Here is a 23,982-nt window from a genome sequence, read left to right as displayed (position 1 = left end):
AGATGGGCAGAGCCAACAGCAGGTCTTGACTGGTGTAATTCTCACCCTGTAAGTGGACACTCCTACACACCCTCACTCACCCTCAACAACAGACTCCCCAAACTCACCACTGGTCATCTGAGTGCTGAATATCCTCCCTCCACCCCTGCCTCTGGTGAAAAAAGTCCTCCCTGTGCTCCCCTCAAACTTGCCCATCCTGATTCTAACCCTTTCCCCTCAGACCCTACCACTGCCACAGGTGTTTTTCTCTCCGTGAAATGAGGATAAAGAAACCTGCTTTTTGTCCTCAAGGCTAGCATCTCTCCAACCAAAGAGCAGAGCAAACTCACACCATGGCAGGCTGGTACCCAGTGCCCTCTGGGTTAGCCCAGGTCAGCACATCTGCCCTCCAGGAACCAGCAAGTTGGAAACCGTGTAGGAGGACCTTAAAGGCTCTGACTTAGCTCTGGAGATTTACCATCCATGAAAGTTGGGTTTTGAAGTCAACTCTTAAGCAGAAACTTACTATGGCAGAAAGGCTGATTGCCTCCAGAATAATCACTCTTCTTTTCTTTCATATTAGTAGAACCCCAATTGTATTCTGGCTAACAGTATGCATCGCTATAGGATTATATTTCCCTTAAGTTGGATTTGGCCAGTGATAGGTAAGTTATAGTCATTGTACAGAGCTGTTGGGAAAGCACTTTAGATGGATTTACCTGGATGGAAATGTCACCTTTTGGTATTCCCCCCACCCCCTTCCTCCTCCTTGCCTGGATTGTGGCCTCTGAAATGTTTCTGTGGTCATCCTGGGTCATGAGGTGACCTTGAGTTGGAAATGTGTGCCAGTACTAATAGAGCCCCCCCCCCAAAAAAAGGTCCCTAACAGCCATAAGTGGGAGTCACCAGTCCACCTTTATCTGTGGCCCCTCTTTTGGTTGGAATGAAATCATCTTGCTTAAGTCACTTGAGTTTCCTATTTTATGCATCTAAAACTGAACTTATACAATCACAAATGATTAAAAATAGTCTTGGAAATTCCCGAGGACAGTACCATGTTGGAGACCACATCTCCAATAAGTTCAACAGGGCCATGGTTTCCTTCATGGTTATAACAGATCTGTTTCTTCCGCTGAGTATGAAATGGGAGTAGATGGGTCGTGTTAAACACACAAACACAAACAAAAAACCTTTCCACAGTGAAGTAACAAAGCACTCCCTCTCTTAGGTTCATAAAAACTGGGACCACCTGAAGGAAGGACATATTTTCTTTTCCCACCTGCTCATAGGTCTGTAACCACTGAGTGGATTGGCAGGGAGAAGTCTGGATCACTGAAGTATGTTTGTGTGTGTCTGCATGTGTACAGGCATACCTGGGCAACTTCCCCCTCTTTCAGATAATAAATTATTGAATATCCATTTCTTACATAGATGATGAAATTTCATTGCTTTTAGAAATCACATACTCATTAAGTCAATAAGTTATTTTTGAAATCCCAGAAAAATCTCAATATCTGTTCTTTACAGGTGTTCACTAGCTATATTATTTAAGATGGAAATCCCAGGGGTCAGTTCCCAGGCACTGGGCTTGGTGCATTGCAGCGGAGATTGGCCACAGTGGAGAGCTGGGACAGGGCCAGAACTCCCCTCCAGGGAAGTTATTTAAAAGGTGAGTGCTCTTTGCTTTATCTTTGTCTCCACTTGACTCCATCAACAGAGACAAGAGAAGGTTAACTTCATCTCACTCCTTTAGCAAACTTGGTTAAATGCTACTAGTTACCAAGCCAAGAAAAGTGTTAAAGAGAGGAGATGCCATTATAATGCCTGATAGATAAAACCCCAGTCATTGCCCTTGTATTTTTCACAGGCTAGTGGGGAAGACCCAGCCTCAGCCATCAGACTACCTTCAGTCTCAACGCAATGGGTGTTCAGCAGGGGTCCTGGGTGCCCTGCGGCATATGCCTTGGCTGTATTAGTTTTCAAATATAGAAATGGAATGAATTATTCTGTATTAGCTTATAATTAGGTATCTTTTTTTTAGAAAATCTATGTTGAGTGAATAATTGACCTTTTTTTTGAGCCACTATATGCCTTTGTTTTGCTCTAGTGACTACAGATCCTAAGTACATGGGGGGACCTGGTAAGTAGTTGCTGCTGAGACGAAGGAGGCCTTGTCAGTGAGCGTGCAGTCTACCACGAGCTGGTGAGCACAGCTGCTCCCCAGACACTCATCTGAGTGCATATCACCTGCAGAGCTGAAGGAGGTCCATGGGGCTTCACTCGGGCTTTTCCTTCCATCCTACCCCATACAGGGCCTTGACTATGTCCTGAAACCACACTCCTCTCTGGTCTCTCTGTTACAGGTGCCTGCTCCCACATTACTCCCCACGCTCCTTTTTCCCTTCTTGAGAGAGAGAGGGGCTGCATTTTGCTCCTCCAACAGGAGGCAACCCACAGAGACAACAAGGCTTGGTTGCCCTTTCCCAGAGCGCTGAACATCTTGAAGATATTTGTAATTTTACTCACGACTGGAGGATATAATTCATTGCTTGCTGAACCAAAGTCCACCAGCTGCCAGAGGATTCCAGAGACCATTTGTATGATACTTAGAAGTAAAAACAGAATGAAAAGTTCTACTCTCACCCTGTCCTCCCTCCCATACACATACACACACAACTGAGTCATGGGCTTTTGCTATCAAACAGAACAAGCCATATCACCTCCTCCTTGTCCCTGCCTCCCACCCCTTGTCTCTAAGGGGAGACCGTTCAGCTCCTACTTGGGATATAGGGACTTTGCAGATGCAAATTAGGTCCAGGCAGACTGCAAGGTTAAGAGTGAATTACTATCAGCCATGAGGGGCTTGAGGGATAGAGGGAATCCTAGCCAAGGAGAGGGAGGGAAACCTTCTCTTCTACGCAATTAATCATCTGTAAGTGCAAAGGGAATGGCTGCTGGAAAGATTAGGTGAGTCTCAGCAGCTTGCTAAGTCTCTGCTTTCCAGCTGGGGCCATGGGGTCAGAGCAATTTGACCAGGCCCTCTACCTTGTCTGGACCTTTGGGGGCTGGGGAAAAGCAGATTGCTAACAGACAGGAGAAGCTGGAGGGTGGGAATGAGCGTCTCTCCCACCCACCCAGGGCTAGCAAGCACTGCCCCGGTCACAGGTGCTCAGGCCTTGACTCTCCCCAGGGTTTCTACATGCAGAAGTTGAATGAATGCCAATTCCCAACCACATTCAACAGATTGATTGTTCGGTAGTAACAATGGCTGCCTTGTACTGAAGGCTAACTATGTGTCCTTTACCACACACACACACACACACACGCACACGCATGCACACACATGCACTATCTTATTCAATCCGGACTGCAGTTCTTTGAGGCTGGGCACTACACTTATCCCATTCTTACAGATGAGGAAAGTAAGGTTCAGAGAGACTCGGTGACTTGCCTAGGGTCACACAGTTGTTCAGTGATGGAGGACTTGAACTCAGGCCTGTCTGATTTAGAAGTCACTGTTTGGACCCACCAGACCTAGACTGCTGCCTCTTCCTGGAAACTGAAGGAAACCTCGTGAGATCAAGTATTTTTTGAACTGAGAAAAAGAAGCGGCTTTATTCCCTTGAACACATGGTGGATTACCTGTACTTCAGTGACTGAGGATAGCCATAAAAATAACTAGTAACAAATCTGTAGCTCACCTACAGCAGCAACCAATTATGTCCTTCCAACATAGTCAGAGTTCTATTTTCCTGTTCTCATTCGACACCTTCCTCTTCCCCGTGTGTGTTTTTGTTGGCTTGTTTTTTACTGTGGTATGAGCTTTTTGTGATCCACTGCAGATCTGTCTTGGAATGAGATGGGAAATAGAAATATGGGAATAATGACAGGTAGATGCCCAGAAAGATGGTAGATAGATGGAGGATTACTGATGGGTGATGCATGAACATACACAGGTATACAGGGGAAGAGACGGACAGACAAATGAACAAACACAAGGATGGATGGAAGGATGGACAAGCAGATGGATAACTGGGTGAACGGACAAAGAGATGGACACACAGATAAAGAGAGGAGCACAGTTGCCCTGACCCACGTGTGGACCGACCCTGACTCTGACAACCACACCAGCCTAGACCCTCTGAGCTGACTACAAGGTAACTACCCCTGCAAGGTCCTCTAAGGTCACACCAATTCAGGACCTGTCACTAAGAGTTGGCTCGCTCATCCCTGGTCAGTGAGAGGGTATGGGAATGGCCTCATACAAATTCAGGACCCCTGCTGTAGTCTACTTCCTCTGTCAGATCTTGCTCTGATGCCCCGGCTCTTGCCTCCTACATTCTCCCAAGGGGTCTCTAAGGAGACCCAACCCTCTCCACGTGGTCAAACATTACCTTACCTGGCTTTTATTTTTAATGCATGAATCTTTGCACACTTCCCCCACAGGCCAAACTGGAAGAACTCTGAGGGCAGGCAACACATCTTTTATCTCTGTTTGTCGGTATTTACGGCATTTACCTTGGTGCATGCTGTTGATAAGCTGGAAAATCACATCATGAGGCACATCATAAGTAAGTGTAAATCTCAGGCTTCTGTGCTTGGTGAGGCTTCTCTAGCCTCTTTGAGCCATGTCGCAAAATACACCCAGTGCTCAGTAATGTCTGCAAATAGCAACCACTATTGATGAAAATGTTCCTCTGCCACCCAATGTCTATTATTTAAGTGCTTATTGAACACATTACATAATAACAGTTAATAACTATAGAGCACTCACTACTGATCTAAGTGCTTTACATGTAATAGCTCAGTCTTCATCAATAATAAGACCAAGAGAGAGGTCCTATTACCCACATTTTACAGAGAAGACTAATGCTAAGCAAGGTTATATAACTTGCTCAAGTTCACACAGTCGTAAGAGTCAGAGCTAGGATTCCGATCTTGGTCCGACTCTAAGCCTCTGGCCTTAACCCCGAGTTATGGGACCACTTTAAGTAGCACAACGGGAGTGAGCCCTCCTGACCTTGTAGAAAATCAGTAGGGTTTTAGTGGGTCCCTTCTGACCACTTCTGAACACACAGATTCTCTCTGTGATGAGTCAAGGACTGCTGGAATCCAGAATGGGAACACAAGCTGGCAGTGGCTCACAGGGGCAATTCCCAACCAATCAGTGGCCTGTCACTTCTGCTTAACTCCCAAAGCCACAGTAGGAAGGATGCCTAGCTGGAAAGTCAAGGCCTCTATTCATGGCAGCCATTCAATGATTTTGTGATACGCCCAAGTCCTTTAACTTCATTTAGCTTCAGTTTCCTTGTCTGCACATGGGGACAGTCACATTGGCCTGGGGTCCTATACAGGGCTGTTGTGAGACTCAGTTGAGGGATGGAGAGAGGAAGCTGCCTTGTAAAGAGAGGGGAGCTCTGCTTGGCCCTACCAGAGCCCCTTGTAAATACAGTCTAACTGGATGATTCAAACAGGCTTCCCCAATCCGTTACAGATCATTGTTAGGAAATACCAAGCCGTGTCTGAGAGTTCAACCAGCCCCAAAGGTTACTCTCAAGGCTGGTGAGTGAACCACAGCTGTATCATTTTAGGCTCCTGGCCACTTGGCTGCAGCTCCAGAAATGCTTCGGGCTTGTTCTATTCAGACTTGGTTTGACCATAATCATATTAAATATTAAATCATCTAGTGGCACTGGCATAGAAACACAGTACGTCAGGTGCTAGCTAGTCTGCCTTTCGTTGCTACCCATAACAATTTCCCAAGCATTTAGAACGCTCCAAGGCTTTGAACCCAAGGCTTAAAAAGGAATTATATCTAGCCTAAAGGAACTTTGCCCCAATTTCACTGGAAATTAAAACTCAGTCCCCAAACACTGACAGTGTGTTTCTTTCATGCTCTTGGCAACCAAAAGGCTCCTCAGCCAATGCAGGCCCTCTGCCCTCAGAGGGAGACTGCAGCTCTTCTGTGCCGGGGCTCAGCCACGGGCTGTCCTGTGCCGTTCATCACACAGTAATTCCCGGCCTTGTCTCCTAATTTCGGGTCCTCAAGCTCCCGTCTCCTGCAGAGGACAGCACGGCCTCCAGCTCACCAAGAGCTGTGCTTTCTTCCTTTCTTTCTTCTTTTTTAAGATTTTATTTATTTGAGAGAGAGAGAGTGAGCATGAGAGGGAGAAGTTCAGAGGGAGAAGCAGACTCTCCACAGAGCTGGGAGCCCGATATGGGACTCCATCCTGGGACTCCAGGATCATGACCTGAGCTGAAGGCAGTTGCTTAACCAACTGAGCCACCCAGGCACCCCAAGAGCTGTGCTTCAAACCACCAGGAGTCATCACCTTAACCAGGAAATCCAATTCAGCCTCACCAGCAGAGGAACAAATTGACGTCAGGAGCCCTCTCCTGGTGTGCAGAAAGAAGTACACAGAGTCACCTAGGCAGTGGTCACGAGGGTGGAATCCCAAGGAACCAATCAGCAACTCTAGAATGTGGGATATTCGGAGAGACAACTGGCTTGAGTTCTGCAGAAGTGTCATTTCCATTTTAAAACAAAAGGGTGTGAGACTTTTTAGATTAAAGGAGACTAAAGAGCCGTAACTAAATGCAATGTGGGGGCAAACCGTGATTGGCTTCTGGTCCCCCAAAACTGTCCTTAAAAACCCTAGAGGAGAATTGGAGACATCTGAATATCAGATGATGTTATTGGATGGCAGTTAGTTTTCCCAAAGCACATAATGGGAATGGAGTTGCCCTGTAGAACGTCCTTACTCTGCAGAGCTGCACAGGTGAAGAGATACAGCGTCTGCAACCTTCAAGCACACATACAGTCAATCCACAGTACTCACAGATCCCATATTTGCAAATCTGCCTGCTGGCTGAGATTGTTTTGTAACCCCCAAGTCAATACCTATGGTGCCTCTGTGGCCCCCTGCAGACATGTGAAAGCTTTGAGTCCCACAAGCAGCACATTCCCAGTAGAGGTCAAACAAGGTGACACTCCGTCTTCATTTCACTTGTTTCATGCTAAAAACAAGGATCCCTTTCACAGTTTAGTTAGGGCCATGTTTTCCATATTGTTGTGGGGCTGTGGGTTGTATTTTGGGGTTTTTTGTTGTTGCTGTTGTTGTTGTTTTTAGATTTTCCTTTTTTAAATGGTGCCCAGCATAGTACTCACATGCTGTCTAGTGATTCAGTGCAAGAAGGCTGTAACGGGCTGTACGGAGAAAACTCGTGTGTTCAATAAGCTTTGTTCAGGCATGAGTTATATAGTGTTGTTGTCTGTGAGTTCAGTGTTGATGTATCAACAACATGTATGTTTAATAACATGTCTTTAAACAGAAACATGCATAAAACAAGTTTAATGAAAATGTGATCGATCAGAGGCTTGTAGGAACCTAACCTTACATTTCCTCTAGGAGCCATGGTTGAGTATTTGCTTCTTCAGTGTTTGCTGCAACTTTATAGAATATCACTACAGTAGATAAGGGAAATAGATTGTACATAATCACATACATATATTTATATGCATACATACAGATGTTATTTTCACCTGCAAAAAGGGTGTACAGATGTAGCAAAATGGTAATTTATGAATCTAGATGAGTATATTTATGTTCTTGTTCTACTCTTTTAAATTTTTCTCTGGATTTAACTTTTTCAAAATAAAATGTTGGAAAAGAACACACATACACACACATATCTATGCAAACTGTGCCTTTGACCTGTTCATGGGTTATAGGATCAATTTAGAGAGTCTATCCACATTTTTGTAATGAAAGAGAATGGGATGCGATGGGGTGGGAGGAGCTGGGATGGTTGGGATAGGACAGGATGAAGTGGCATGGCATGGGGTAAGATGGAATGGAATGGAGTAGGATAGAAAAGAAAATATTAGCGCCTCTCATGCATGTTCTGTGAAACTTATCCCAGGTAGGATATGACATATGTCTGCTGGGTTGTGAAGTAAAATTTTTGTCTTAATACAACTAAAATTTGGGGGCACCTGGGTGACTCAGTGGGTTAAAGCCTCTGCCTTCAGCTCAGGTCATGATCCCAGAGTCTTGAGATCGAGTCCCGCATCGGGCTCTCTGCTCAGCAGGGAGCCTGCTTCCCCCTCACTCTCTCTCTGCCTGCCTCTCTGCCTACTTGTAATCTCTGTCAAATAAATAAATAAAATCTTTTTTAAAAATGCAACTAATAGTTCAAAAAATTTGCAAGTCCCAGGCCAGTAAAACTGAAGACATCCACTTGGCACCCCTCCTCCTCCTCCTCCTCTCTTCACAGTTTCTGTGCCCACTCTATCCCTATGGGGAAGTCCTTCTCCTTCCCAGTCTATCCCACCGTGCAGTCTGTGGTTCCTCCCTCTCTGCTCTCACCCTGTCCCTTGTTCTCCACTTCTCTGTTGCTCCTCTGCTCGCTGCATGGCATCTAGAATCATGCTGGAGCCTCCCCACTATCGTGCTTTGGCCCTGATACTTTTTGCTCTAGGCTTCTGCTAAGACATGACTCCGCCATCATCAAGCCCTTGAACTGACCTCTGATCAGTGCATCACGGAGGCAGTTGTGGAATCTGTAAGAGCAGAGGGGAAGCACTTGGAGGGAGGAGGATGGCAGGAAATGCTTCCGGGGGGACATGCTACCTCAGACATTCGAATTTTCTCTTACTAAGTAGTGACTACTAAAGTTCTGTATGGGAAATAAGAACATTTAGTCATGTTCAGGAGACTAGACAAGAGTCAGTGTAGTAAAGACTTAAAGGACAAGAACTCTGAAGGCAGTAGGAACTGCTGAACAAAGGCAAGAGGAGGAACAAGGAGTCTGGAAAAGTGGGATAATCCAAGAATCAGAAATGTGAGTGGGATGCCCTTCCTGGTGTCACGGAGAGTAACCCAGATGCATGCTGTGGCTTCTTCATTGTTACGGAAGCCACCAGTGATGAGTGGGAAGAAACCACATGCTGAGTGGTTTCTTTCCCCTAACAGGCGCTCTCGGCTCTGAGGAAATAGAAGGTGTCTTGCTAATTAAGGAAACACTTTCTCATTTTAGCTTAAGATGGTACTAGCCAGCTTCCCTAAAAAATATCCATTCTTGATATAGGTGTTTCCGTCAACTATCAGGCTCCAAAAAAAAAAAAAAACCCACAGAAATAAAAATAAGTGAACCTTCAGTCCCAGAGAAAACTGGATATGAAGGACACATCCAGGAGCACTAGCCTCACCTCCTTACTGCCTCACACAGCTCTGTCAGCAGAGCCCTCTGTCCTCCAGAGGCCCAGACCCTTCTCCAAACCTAACCAACCTAACCAGCTCAGATCTGGGGAGACACATGGAGAGCAGGGGCAGGAGGTCCTCCCTGTGGGAAGAGTGAGGACAGCAGAGGAGGTGAGGGGAGCTTCTCAGAGAACCAGACTGAAGAAGGGAGCAGAGAGGAAGGGGAAGACACGGGGTGGTCCTTGAAGAAGACCTAATTACGCCCATGCTGTCCCTTGGGGCCCAAGGGAAGTCCAGGGTGTGAAAACAAGATGGTGACCTCCTCCCCCTCTGGACTAGAATTCCTTCCCTTTTGTCCCAGCTCCTTTGAGGAAACTCATCTCTGCTAGCAGAGGTGGTCTTGGGGCCCTGAAAGGATAGCTTGTAAATGAGAAGGGAGGGTTTCTCACCGAGGGGAGAAACCGCGCTGAGAGCCGTGACAGGAGGAGAAGACCCCATGAAGGGGGCAGCAGGACTGAGTCTCCCTCTGAAGACGCCCATGAGGGTGTGCCACCCTGCATACCCTTGTATTTTAGAGAAATTTTCTCTCCGTACCCTCATATTTTACCGAAAATCTCTCTCCAAAGAGGGAAATGTTTAGAAGCAAGGTCTAGGTGCTAAGCCGAAATTCTGAAGCAGGAATGGGAAACAGATATGGATCAAAAGGTGGGCAGTGGCCAAGGCATAGAAGGGAATGTGAACCTGCAAAGGACTAAGACTTCATTCTTCAGGCAGTCAGTGCTCTTGATCTGGCTCATCTTTAGGATTGTGGAGATCTTCTAAAATAGAACATCCAGTTCCTTTCCAGACTCACCAAAATAGAATCTACAGCTACTCAGTTATGTATTTTATCCCCACCGTTGTGTTGTGAGGCTGCTGAGGGAAGGCGCGGTGTCAGATGGTCAGCTCACTCTCGGGCCAGCTGGTGCAAGTACAGAGGTGATCTGCCAGGCCCTGTGGGTGCACAACTGCCTCAGGGAGCCCAGGGCCCCAGGCAGCTGTGCTCTCCTTCACCCACTTCCAAGTGCAGACTTCTCTCTAATGCCTATGACTCTGTATAACCTTTTCATTCAAATGCTCATTATCTTCTCTCTGGCTTCTGAGTCTCTTGGGGACAAGTTTAGAGAGAGGGAGAGAGAGAGCCCTTGTTTTGGCCCAGCTGACGGACCAGCTTTCTTCAAGTCAATTAAGTTATGAATTATAAAGGAGTTGGAAACAAGGTCCTGTGACCCAAATATGGCCACATAAGGGCATCCCCTTCAACAGTGACCATGAAAGCTGGGAAGGCAACATAAAATATTTCTGTGACGTTCGTACACAGTTGGTACAGTATGAAAGGGAGCATGACGTTGTGGCTTAGAAAAATTCAAGCTTCAAAGAAAACTATATTCTCTTCATGCATTATTGAAATCATGAAGAAAGATACAAATTATACTCCGAAGACCTTCAGATGAAGTCAAAGAGAAAGCTTGTGAAAGTCTAGGAAAATAAGTTGGTTACCCAACAGAAGTCAGGGAAGCGGAGTTTCAGTTCCAATTTTTTAACTAACTGGCTGTGTGACCTTGAACAGGTCCTTCTCCCTCTCTGGGTATTGATTTCCCAGTCGATAAAATAAGAAGCCTGGATCATAAGCTCTTGCCATGCCCAGCAATCTCATATAAACTGGTTTCACAGTCCCAGGGTGAGGGAGAACAAGCTACTCAGCAGATGAACAGGGCTGGTGTGTGCCAGACTTTGTCACAGATCTCCCCGGGTCTAAGCAGCCTTATTTGCACGGATTCTGTTTGCAATGGCCTCGTATCCTTCCGGCATTGGCCCCTGCCTTGTCTAGCACAGTGTTTTCTCCCAACTCAACCTGGGAAAACACAGCCCTTGGCCGCTCCCAAGTAAGGGAGAAACAAATGAGAGCCTCCAGACTGAGGTTCTCTGCAGAAAACAAATACTTGGTATTTGCGCATTAAAAATATCCATTAGTGGGGTTTTTGTGTGGATCCGGAGAAGCCTGAGGATATGGTGCAGGAGGGTGCCTGGGTGGCTCAGTTGGTTAAGCAACTGCCTTCAGCGCAGGTCATGATCCCAGAGTCCCGGGATCGAGTCCCGCATTGGGCTCCCAGTTTCATGGGGAGTCTGCTTCTCCCTCTGACCCTCTCCCTTCTCATGCTCTCTCTCACTCTCTCTCTCTCAAATAAATAAATAAAATCTTTTAAAAAAAGAAAAGAAAAGAAAAGGGTGCGGGAGAAGCCAGTATGTTCCAGGTGTATTAAAGATCTCTGGCCTCTCAGTGAGCGCCCTCAGCTCTTTAATATTAACTGTTTAGAAACTGCTATAATAAATATATAAACCAAATATTATAAATATATATTTATTATATATAATGTTATATATTATTATATAATTATAGTTTGTATTTATATTTTATTTTATATTTATATTTTATAATTATATTATATTATTATATTTTTATATAATTATAATTACATTATAAATATATAAACTGAACACTGAGCCCACTGCCTCTTCCTGAAGCCGTCTCTGTCCCCTCTCCTGGTTCTCTGTTGTCACCAACCACCTACCATTTATAATTTCTCTAGGCCGAAGTCTCAGATTAGTGTCTCCTGAGATGGGTTGAGCAATTGCACATGGTCTGCACACTGTTCACTGGCATAATTGTATCTCTGATGTTGTTTTTTCAGTCTTGAATTAGCTGTTGCCTTGAAAATGTAGGAGACTCCACCATGTTCTGGTTTATCTCTTGCTGCAGAACAAAGCACCCAGACCGAGCGGCACAGCACACGGACCTGTCATGTTCACACAGGTCAGAAATATGGACAGGCTCAGCTCAGGAGGCTGCTCTCTGCTCCTGGAAGTCTGCAGGCGAGGCCCAGGCAGCTGGGACTGCTGCTCAGAGTCCCAGGATTAGCCCAGGTGAGCCTCAGTTTATTGAAAACATACATATTAAAAGATAGTGTTTGCCTAGGGCGCCTGGGTGGCTCAGTGGGTTAAGCCTCTGCCTTCGGCTCAGGTCATGATCTCAGAGTCCTGGGATCGAGTCCCAAATTGGCTCTCTGCTCAGCAGGGGGCCTGCTTCCCTTCCTCTCTATCTGCCTGCCTCTCTGCCTACTTGTGATCTCTGTCTGTCAAATAAATAAATAAAATTAAAAAAAAAAAAAAAAGATAGTGTTTGCCTAAAAGATCCAGAATTGTGTTTGTTTAATGGTGAGGGGGATACAATGTAGATACCCACACAGGCTTGTCAGCGGTTCCACTCACCACCACTCTCAAAAGGGGGCTGGTAAAATCCCATCTGATCAGTTCAGGGTCTGCACTATGGCATATTGTGAGGTTCGCTTGAGAAATAGGCTCAGGTCACCTTTAAACTGGGAACCTCTTGGCCTACACATATGAAAAGGGAGAATTCCAGCCATTCTAAAGGCATTTCACACTTCTTCAGCTACCTGGTTTCCCAGCTCAACACCCCCCCCCCGCCCCGTTTGTTAATTGTTTTTATGCAAATTTTCTGGGTCCCTTGACTGTTTGTAGCAGATGTTGATGAATATTGCTTTTGCAGAAATATTGGCATTTTCTCAGGATTTTTATTCTCCTCCTCAAGTATCAGGCCCCAAGCTATTTCATTAATGCCTGTTGCTTTAATAAATATCTGACATTCCTCTCTTAATTTGTCATAATCTGACAAGTTTATTCTTCTACTTCACATGTCATCCAATGAGAGCTAGGAACCATAAATTTGGGATTGCATAATTATCAGTGGACTTACAAGACTTGTTTGCTTAAATGCAAAATGCTTTTCATACTTTGGGTGAGTTGAAATGACTCTTAAAATATGGTACCAGATTAAACAAATCCCTCACAAATTTTATGCTTCCTCTTGATGTTAAACTTCTTTTACTAAATTGGCAAAAATGGTCAGTGATATTGAAAATAATTTAAAGTCTTCAGTGAAGCAGGGACCCCATAAGTCCACTTGCGTCTGCCGCGTCCAGAAGGAACCCAAACCCGCTCTCCTCGTCAGCTGGAGAGATGGGGAAGGTACTGGTCTCACACAGGCTATGGCGTGAGATTGACCCGAGTTCAGATCCCTGCTGCAAATCTTAGGGGAAGTCTGGGTCTTAGTTCTAAAATGAACTCCCCTTATGTATGGCTCCTGTAGGCTCAGTGGCTCAGGGATTGTGCTGTGGTGTGAGAAACACCTAGATTCAAACCCTGACATTGTGACTGACAAGCTGGGTGACCACTCTCAGCCTTACCTTCTTTATCTCTAACAAGGGACTGGTAATAGGGCTATTTCACAGTTGTTGCAGAAATATAAACGAGGCACAAATACGTGTGAAGTGTTAAAGCAGTGCTATGCGGGGCGGGCGGGGATCTTGATGTCTCTGAGCTCCTTCCTCTGGCTCTTTTCCTGTGCTTCTGGACCCACGGTCCCTGCATCTCGGCTCTATCTTACTCCCAGCTTTTCAGGGACCTGATTTTCAAGCATTCTGCCCATGTGTCAGAACAGGAGTCTCCATATGCAACACCAGGGTTTTATGACACCCGCCAGGGCCAGATCCAGGGGGTAAAAGCCCCTTCATAGCACACGGCAGGCTTCCACACAGGCTGCTGTTACCTGGCACAAAGGAGAAGTTCAGGGACTCCAGGAAAACATTCAGGCTGAGCTCTGCAGCACCCTGTGGCTCAGGGAGGGGAGAGGCCGCCCGAGGCTGGAGAAAACTGTGCCCTGCAGCCTGCTTGGCTGCTGTGGCCAGAGGAGCATCTGGGGAAGAGGCTGGAGGAGGAGAAAGAGAATCAGAGCCCCTCTCCATTCTCTCCTACAACTCAGTCTTAACAGCTCGAAAACCCTATTAGGACCTGGTTCCTTAGTGCATGTCTACCAGCACTTTTGTCCCAGTTTGGAGGGAGTGCCCGCTTCATGCTCAGACCTCAGCAAAGTGCCCAGAGGAAATGCTCTGGGAGTGACTTCTGGAGGGCCATGCAGCTAATTAGAGACAGTGCCAGAATTAGGAGCCAGGTCCCACTTGAGTAACTGGTCTGTAAGGAGTGTGCTCCCCTTCTGTGGCCCCAGGGCTAAAGACGAATTCAGGAGGAGATGCAGAGTTTAGGGATGATGCCGACTTACACTCTGTATACAGCTGTAAGCATAACCATTCCTAAAACTACCATTTACCCAACATTTCCCAAGGGCCGGATCCTAATTAGATCTTCATAATATCACTATGAGGCTGCTATTACTATTCTTACTTTACAGTTAAAGAAACTGACGTTCAGTGACGCTAAGCAACTTGCCCAAAGTCACACAGCTGCTAAATAACTGAGCCAGAATTAGAATTCAGGCCCGGGTGTTCCAAAGACTGTCCTTCCACCCCTGAGAAACGCTCTCAAATCCAGGAATGAGGTCGTTCTGGAGAAGACAGGCTGCCGTCCATCATTGTAATGATTCCTGGAAGCGTCTTGGAGCAGGAAAGGAAGCTGTCGCAGAAGGAAGAATAAAGACATCCGTGGCCTTGGGAGCTGAGAGAAGTCTGATCAGGGTCAGGAGAGAAGCACAGTGAGCACTGATGTGGGCTTCTGGGTCCCAGGCAGGCTGGGCCAGAGCCCCAAGAGTGAAGTCTGGAGCAGCAAAGGGCCAAGCCAAGTAGAGCTACTGTCGTGGGGGCTTCACACGGGGAGTCGGTGATGAGCTGAGGGCCATACAGGCACCTACATACATCCAGGGACCTTCCACACTCGCTCTGGTGGCGTCTCCTTTCCCTTCATTAGCTAGCCAACAAGACCTGATCCTCAGTGGAGGAAATCATGTCAAGTTACTCATCATTAATACGCAATGCCAGTGACTGTATTATGCATATTTGATAAGTACTTTTTCAACGTTAGTAACAGCTCTATGGTCAGGCCTCGGTGTCCCCCAATTTACCTATGAGGAAACAGGTTTAGAAGAGCTGAGAAATGTATTACTAAGTAGCACACAGAACCCCCTCCTTTCCCTACAGCACATGGCCACCCCCGCCAACCTGCTTGTCATAGTCACACTCAGTGGCTGGCACGTCACCAGTCAGAGCTACACCAGGGCTTCAGGGAGGATGGCTCCGCGCTCTCAGTCCTCCCCCATCTTTTCTTGATAAAGCTCCCCCCTGCCTTTTCGTGCAGCCGAGCAGCTCCTCTCATGCAGCGACCCAGCGGACACGCCAGGCGCGGGGCTCTGTCTCCCGTCCAGACTCGCCAGGCTCGGCAGGCCAGCCCCTGTCAGGCCCAGCGGGTGAGAGATCGGCCCTTCTGCTGGACGCGTACCAAGAATTTCTCCATCCCCCTTTGCCAGAATGCATGTTTCCAATTATGTGAAGCTTCGGGAAAAGTTAACTTCCTTTTGAACCGGTTAAGTAAAAACTCCGTGTTCCTGGAGGAAAGCACCAGTCACTTCATGAGGAAGTCCCAGTGGAATGGAGCAAGGGCAGCCCCTGCCAAAGGTCCCCGCGGGACTCCCTCCCAGCCAGCAGCGGGAGTGTACCCAGCAGCTTTCATTTTGCATGCTCACTTTCCCCCATTTACAAGATCAGGGTGTCTGCTGTGGCGGAATGGAATCCTGTGGCCGTAGCGTATTGGGTAAGTGGCTGGAGGCAGGAAGGTGGCCCATGCACCACCCCCACCCCAACCATACACACACCTTGGCTTTTCTAAGGCAACCTGGAAGCAGAACTCTGGTTTGGGAGTATCAGGAGCTGCAAACGTGAATGTCAAGAGGCCTGGTAAAGAGCCATCAAATGGGATGGCACTCTCCCTCTGCCTTACCCACCCAGAGTCCTTCCTTCCTTCCCCCTGAGGGCCACTCCTCCAAGCCTTTGGCCGAGGTGTGTTCAAGACTCTCTCTTCTTTCTTCCTTTCTCTCTGCTGCCTGCCTCATCCTCCCTTCCCCACCAACACACATACACTCACATTGTGATCTTCTCCAACACCCAAACAAGAAGCACGAAGGTTTTGAGGGGCCAGAGAGGATGTCTGCCATCCTTTGCTGTCCCGTAGACTGATTTCTTCCAGCCAGCAGCTTCATATCTTCCAAGCCCACTCCAGTTTCACGCAGGCCGAGGGCCAAAATGTCGTTGCCAAATCCAAAGTCGAGTTAATCCTGGATCCCCCTTCCTCCCACTGACGGTTTCTGCTGAGCGAATTTCTCATACCATTGCCTAACAGACTTGAACTCCATCCCCCACACGCCCTCCCCCGGTCAGCCAGTTGCTGCTAAAATGGGGAACACCCACCATGTTAACTACTCCTCTGAGGGGAAGACAGAGTGGTGGTCGGGAAAGATGTCAGGAAGACTCTGGTGCTTGTGCTGCATCTTAAGAGATCTTTCAAGACTTTCTTCTAAGACTTGAAGGTACCTCACGGGGAGGTGTCTGTTGGGTGGGTAGACTGAGTGAGAGCAGACTTTCCAGGCAGAGAGCATGAGAGAGGCCCTGGGCAGAGGTGAGCCCTCACAGTCTGGCCCAGGAAGAGTAGAACAACGTGGAGGTCACCACAGCCAGAGTGCAGGATAAGAGCAGGGTGCAGGTCAAAGGGGAGGCTGGAGAGGAATCCTGAGCACATCGTCAAGGTCCCTGTGTGTAATGACAAGGATCCGGGACTCAATCTTATGGAATAAAGGAGTCACTGAGGACCTTAAACCACAGGAGATTTGCCTTTTCCAGAGATCATTCTGGGAATGTATGGAGGAAGACACAACTGGGAGCAGAAAATCTCTTGGGAAACTCTTGTAACAATAGTCTGAGAAAGAGATGAGAATCCTTAGCACGAAGGATATAGCAATCGTGGGGAAAAAGGAAGACCAACAAAGAAGGGATATTTAACACACAGAATACACAGGACATCCTGAGTGACTTGTCTGAGGTTAGGACATGCTTACACCCAGGTTTTCTGGCTCAGGGAACAGATAATTAATGGCACCATTAATTCACAGAGAAAGGAAATGCCAGAAGAGCAGAAGATTTGGGAAAGCCCATGATAAGTCTGGTCAGGGACATGTGCAGTTTGAGGTGCCTGTAGGACAAGCAAGTAGACAGGTTTCATTGGCAATTTTTTTTTTTTAGGTCTAGAACTCAGAAAAATTGTCCAGTCTTTGCATTGGCCCAGGCATCCCAGAATTCTAACCTTGTCTGCTTTCCATTCACTTCTAACCACTCTCACCCACCAATACCAATCCTCCATAGATCCCAGTCAATTAGAATGATTTTGGGAATCACGTGGACAGTATAGCTTTTAATGCCTAGAAACCGACCTCATGTGACACTCTCCACCCCCCACCCACTTGCCCATGCCTCTTACCCACCATCTAACAGAAGGAAATGTCTTTTAAACTCTTGAGTGTCTCTACTAGTGAATGATAGGATTTTATGGAGTAGCTACAGCATGTCTGAAATGAGAGATCTGTGTATTTTGGGTGGTGGTGGTGTTTTGGAGGTACCTTCTAGAACTTCAAATGTCACATGACCTGGAGCAGAGAAAAAATTATATACAAAGCTCAGCAGACTAGAAAGAAGTTAGCACATTCAGGAACTGCAAATAGATGCGTGTGAGGAGGTGGAAAAGGAAGGGTAGATAGGAACCAGATCTTGCAAAGTCTTATAAATCATATTAAAGAGTTTGGAGCAGGAAAGTGACATAATCAAATGTAAACTTTAAAAAGATTATTCTAACTGCAAGATTGGGGCAGGGAGAGAGGGACGGTCCTGGAAGCTGGAAGACCAGGTAGGATGAAGCCATTGTGATAGTTCAGGCAAGATAATCACCTGGCCTAGGGTGGCAGCTATGAGAGCAGACAGCAGTGGAGGGATCTTAGGTCTTTTGCAGAAGTGGGAACTATAGTATTTGAGTAGGAAGTCTCCTAAAGCTCTACATTAGCAGTGTCGATTCTGATATCTATCTCTCTGGTCCCACTGACCTATCCCACCTGGCAAGATGGGATCCCCGAGGCTATGAACCAGGTTGTCCTGTGGTTTAATGGTCATAAACAGCTGACTAGTCTCCACACGTGGCTGTAGGGTGAATGTAACAGGGTAGTGGCTCTTAACAATCTCCAAAGGAGACACTTTCAGGACACAACAGGCTTTGGGAAGCCACCTATAATTGCTGATATTGTGACTGTGAAGGACCACCTTCAAATTGTTGTCAGGTGAGACAAAAGAAATAAAATATGAGGAGCTTTCCATCTGTTTGGAAGAGCTAATATAAGTATAAATAGCAAAATGAAATGATATAGTGAGATTTTAAGGGGATAGAAACTAAAAAGAATATTTTTAGTTAATAAAAAATAGCTCCCAATTATTGATCACATACTGTCAGTCAAGCATTTTCTCCTTTAAAAATTGGCATAATCACTGTATGAAGAAGATGTTATAATTTCTGCTTTACAGATTAAGAAACTGGAGCCCAAGGGTAAAGTCCCCTAATTGTATTAGTTATTAATTCTGAATAACAAATAACCTCAAAACATGGTGGCTTAAAACAACAACAAAAATCTTTTCCTTCTCACAGTTTTTGTGAGTCAGGAATTTCGGAGCACTTTAGGGGGTACTTCTGGCTCAACGTCTCTTATGAGGTTGTAGTCAAGATGTCAGTCAGGGCTACCGTCTACTGGAGTCACTGTTGACTGTGACTACAGGATCCACTTCCAAGGTGGCTGACCCACAAGCTGGTGCTGGTTGTTTATGGGCCTCAGTTCCCTCCCATATGGACCCTACACAGAGCTGCTTGAATGTCCTCACAACATGGTGACTGGCTCCAACCAGGGTGAGCTGTCCAAGAAAACAAGGCAGAAGCTACAACCTCCTTTATTAGCTAGCCTGGAAAGTCACACACTACTACTTGCTCATTATCACCTTGGTCACACAGCATGGGAGGGGCAACACAGGGCATAAATATCACAAGTGAGAATCACTGAGGGCCATCTTGGAGACTACTAACCTACTAGTAAGTGCTTCATTCAAGATGCAAGCTTGGGTGTCTGAAACATCTCACTTTCTTGAACACAAAAAATGTTCTGTGGTCAAATAAGCTTGGGAAACACTGGATGAAACAAAGTCACACACTTTCTCTCCTCAGAGCTATGCACAGAGTAAGGTCATGTGACCTTGGGACCAATTTAGGAAGTAGCATCCTACCTGTGCTGCTCAGAACTCTGAACAGAAAATTTTTTGTTTTCAGAAGGAAAGAGAAGAAGGCAGTGATCGTTTTAAAGAGAAGAGCAGGGAGAGACATCCAGAGGTAAGACAAGGAACCACGAAGCTCAGGGCTACCCCTATGATGCCCAACTGTAAAGGTGCTGGGTCCTGCATGGCTTGATTTAGTTTGAACTGTGGCTCCAGAGTATACAGTCAAGTTCAAATAGATAGTAGATAGCTTTGCCCAGCTACCTCAGGGGAGAACCATTTTTATTGTTCACTTTTATTCTTTCATAGCAAAGTAAATTAAGGTCTTTAATAGGACACTTGCATTATACAAATGGTATTCACATGCTTTTGTATCTCAATGCAATTCAAGGTGAATATATTGGACTCGAATGACCTTAGAGTAGTGGCTTGTCCGCTGGTTACACAGTAGACTCACCTAGAGAAGCTTCAAACCATAACAGACCCTTAATCTCAGGAAGGTTCCTGGAGGGTTGCTGGAGGGGAGGGTAGGAGAGAAGGATGGGTTAACTGCGGGATGGACATTGGAGAGGGTATGTGCTAGGGTGAGAAAATAAATTTTTTAAAAGTGCATTGGAGGGCGCCTGGGTGGCTCAGTGGGTTAAGCCGCTGCCTTCGGCTCAGGTCATGATCTCAGGGTCCTGGGATCGAGTCCCGCATCGGGCTCTCTGCTCAGCAGGGAGCCTGCTTCCCTCTCTCTCTCTCTGCCTGCCTCTCCATCTACTTGTGATTTCTCTCTGTCAAATAAATAAATAAAATCTTTAAAAAAAAAAATAAAATAAAATAAAAAATAAAAAAAAAAAAAAAAAAAAAAAAAAAAAAAAAATTGCATTGGAAAGACAAAACAACAACAACAACAACAAAAACAAAACACCGCAGTCATACCTGGGCTGCACTCCAAGTTAGATAAATCAGACATCTAGGATGTGAGGCTCGGGGACCAATGGTTTTTAAAAATCTCCTCTTGGCAACTCTAAGATGTGGCCAGTGTTGGACATTGTTTCTTCTGTTGTTCTTCTTCTAACATTCTCTCTCTTTCTCTACATGACCACCTCAAGCCAAAATATCCAACTGTCAAACTACCTCAAAATCATGGTTTTTTTCTCCCTTCACCATACCTGGCATGGAGCCTGGACTTGTTGATCTGAGTTGAAGGCATTTCCCAAGGAGACCATCACCCCGGACATCTTTCTGTCTGGTCTAACAGAACACACTCCTACTGACAGTTTGAGGCCTTGGGCGGACAAGGGGCATGCCTAGCCAGAGATTCTTTCTTAGGGTTTTTAACATTCAGATGCCACTCTGAATAAGTTTCCCCATGGTATTGATCATTTACTATCTGAACTTTACTATCTTAAGACTCAAGTTCACACTCAACAAATCTTTCTGGGATTTTGAGACACAAAAACTCTTATCAGATCACCTGAAGTTTTTTTTGTAAAAAAAAAAAAAAAAAAGGAAAGAAAAAAGAAAGAGAGAGAAGAATTTTAAAGGTGGCAACACAGTCTTAGTTATATAACATGTATTTTTTTAAAGAAATGATCATCTCAAAAGATAATTTTATCCAACATATTTTTTATATTAAGTATAAACTAAACCTAGGGGAGGATAATACTGGCTTCCAAGATAGATTTCAGTCATTTAAAAACATTCCAAGTAGTGGTTATTGATGGGTATAGGCACATGAGGACCAAGGTTGGGAAGGAAACGTATCTCTGTGTAAGTTTTTATACTTACTAGTTTGTGAACCATGTGCATATATCACCTATTTAAAAATGAAGTAAAAATGATGAGAATGTAATCAATTATATCAGGTGAAAAGAAATGGCATTATAAGATTAATGAAGTGATTGCTTTGGTCTATTAGTATTTATTTTGCTTTTCAAGTTTAAAGTAATTAAAAACTAATCTCTTCCACATTGTTGAGTAAGTTCACTGACTCACAAATTCTGTGCCTTTTTCTCTCTTAAAGTACAGAAGTATTTTTAAAAGCCCCATTTTCTCCCCAGGGCCTCCTCACTGACTTCCCAGGGTGCTGAACACAGGACTCTAGGAGGCCTGATGCCCAAGAGATGGGCCAGAAAGCCATGTAACAAGCCAGGAAAAATAGGAAAAAATGCAGTCAGATGGAAGAAACCCTGGCTGGGCAAGGAAACACACCAGACTGGAAAACGATCAGGCTGGCATTTTCCTGGCCAATCTGGCTTGCCTATGTGGCAGATCTGGCCAATGAGGCAGAACAATCTTCAGGGGAACCATAGAAGCCAAGATCAGTGGAGAACAATTGCTTGGAGGTACCCGTCTTGAGGGAGGCGTGGGCCAAACCCTCCCGGACAAGCGGGATCAGCTCCCAGCCCCACCCAGTCTCACTCACCTACCTCCTGAAGCGTCTTTTCCCAGGAACGAAACCTTTCTTTCCGGGACAGATTTGCAGAGAGGAAAGAATGGCCATGGAAGGGGCCTCTCCCCAGCTTGCATGGCTGGTATCAGGCCTTTCAGGAAGTGTGAGGGAGAAAGCAAAGAAGCTGAAGGACTCTGTGACCAGGCTAGTGAGACTCAAGAGGGGTGAAGAGATGGGCTGCAGCTGTGGCTTCCATGGACAACCCTGGGAGCTGAACTCCCGGCCTGAGCACTCCCCCAGCATCAAGACACAGAACCAACGTCCCCATGCCTGCACCTCTCTCAGAAGATGGTGAGTACCTAACTTGGGAACATGGAATCTTAGCTCCTGATGCGCTCTGCTGGGCAGAGAAGCCGTGGTTCCCTGTCACCTCTCAGCAGGCCTCATTGCCTCCTCCAGAGTGTCTAATGTCCATGCTGTGTGTGCCATAGTCACTGCTCTGTGCCTGCCACTGCCCACAGGCACAGTCTGGAGCAGCTGGGGGGCCGAGTTCTGGAGCCAGGTGGCCTGGGCCCAAATCCCCGTGCTCTGCCAGCCTGTGATTATGTCACCAGTGGCCAATTCTGGCTAACTCCAGCTGGAAGGAACTGTATTGTGTCGCACAGTGGCTAGGATATCAGGACAAGAGCCAGAGTGGCCCCTGAGACCGATGACATGGGCAGAGTGGTTGCTGCAGAAAATCTAGCCCCACCCTCCTCCATCAAAGCATCTCTCCATGTGCTGTGAAGAGGAGGAAATTGAGGCTGAGGGCTACAAAATTCCCAGAATCTATTTCCTTCAGTGACACCGAATAACCACTTACCTTATCTCAGCCTCAGCTCGCTCATATGCAAAACAGGGATATCCTTAGTATTGACCACAAGAGGTTGTTCCGAGGAATTAACAAAATCAGGTAGGGCAGACGTTTAGTCCAGTGTTTGGCCCACAGCTGGTGCTCAGTCCGTCTTCGTCATCATAGTGGTTCCCATTCTTGGTTAGCTCAGACCTTTGTTCGGAGGCGCCCTGCCCCCTTCTCTGACAATGGCTGCTGTTTTCCTGCAGGCTCTGGTGGGACCACGTTGTTGCAAGGCCATCTGGACCATTCTGACCACTCAGACAGGGTTTGTGGCCACCAGTCCTGCTGGGTTCCTTCCCAACAGGGCCGGGAACCCTTGCTCTCAGAAAGCTGCTCACTTGGGACAACCTCACAAATTCCTAGGAAGACTGTTTCAGCAAAAACATTTCATCCCAACAATTGCATTTTCGGTGCATTGATCCCCCCACTGTTAGCAGGCATAGAAAACATCATTTACATCTGTCGCCCACAGTTGTTCCTTTGCACACGAGACCGTAGATATCCCTCAGCCTCACCCCTCACCCACCACCTGCGACTTCTGCTGAGTCTAGGCAGAGTGCACAACTCTGATTAGCTGTTTCTCAGAGGTGTCATTTCTTAACTTCATAATTCAGTTAGCAGCTTGAAAATCATTTATCCAGAGTACACAGTGAGTTGTGCTCTGCCCGCAGCACACACCCAGCGCCTGCCTACCCCCCTGACTTCACAGCACGCCAGTGCCCTCCATGTCACAGAAAGCTCCAGTCTTCAGGGTGTCCTTAGCTAGCTTGATAAACTTCCGTCACTTTTGCCTGCCCCTTCTCCAGATTTCACTCAATAAATTCCATTGTCTCCAAGATTTGTCTACTTCCTTCACAAAAGGAGACCCCCCACCTCTGTAGACATGTGTGTCCACGTGCACACACACACACACACAGTGTGACGACCCTAACCCCCCTTCACTCACCGCCTCATGAAATACACAGTGCCATATTGCTTGTTTTCGGAGTACTGACATACATAATGTATTTAAGCCTTTTGTGAATTGGATCAGGGTTTGTGCAGCTGTTTGTTCAATAAAAAGAGCCTGTCAGAATTCAGGCCATGGCAACAAAGAGGGTGCTGGATTTTTAGGCTTTCTATGGAAGCAAACCCAGCCTAGTAAAAACTTGCATCTCCCCTCCAGGCTTTCTCCCTTTTAGTCCAGCCCTTATTTTGTGGTGAAATTGAGCTGTCTACACCGCAAATCCAAGACTGCAAAGCTCCCACCTCCCTCCCACCCCATCCCCAGCCCTCCAGCTTTCCACAGTGTCTCCAAATGAAATTCAGCTTCCCTATCAAGACTTACAA

The 23,982-nt window shown here is 46.3% G+C and overlaps 1 long non-coding RNA gene across 2 annotated transcripts; it reads right to left on the bottom strand.

Moving 5' to 3' along the window:
• Positions 1-16,252: 16,252 nt before the first annotated feature.
• LOC116600147 lies at positions 16,253-21,972 on the bottom strand. 2 transcript variants are annotated; one of them, XR_004289519.1, is made up of 2 exons: positions 21,792-21,972; positions 16,253-16,831 (listed from the first exon to the last, which is right to left on the bottom strand). It is a non-coding gene; the product is annotated as an uncharacterized LOC116600147 (long non-coding RNA). The 2 variants fall into 2 exon arrangements; XR_004289518.1 differs by having other exon boundaries at positions 21,796-21,972.
• Positions 21,973-23,982: the final 2,010 nt, after the last annotated feature.

Source organism: Mustela erminea, chromosome 9, assembly GCF_009829155.1.
Source record: "Mustela erminea isolate mMusErm1 chromosome 9, mMusErm1.Pri, whole genome shotgun sequence".
In the NCBI taxonomy this organism is placed as follows: domain Eukaryota; kingdom Metazoa; phylum Chordata; class Mammalia; order Carnivora; family Mustelidae; genus Mustela; species Mustela erminea.
Note: the sequence above shows the minus strand (reverse complement) of the source record. Positions and strands in the feature narration are given on the sequence as shown.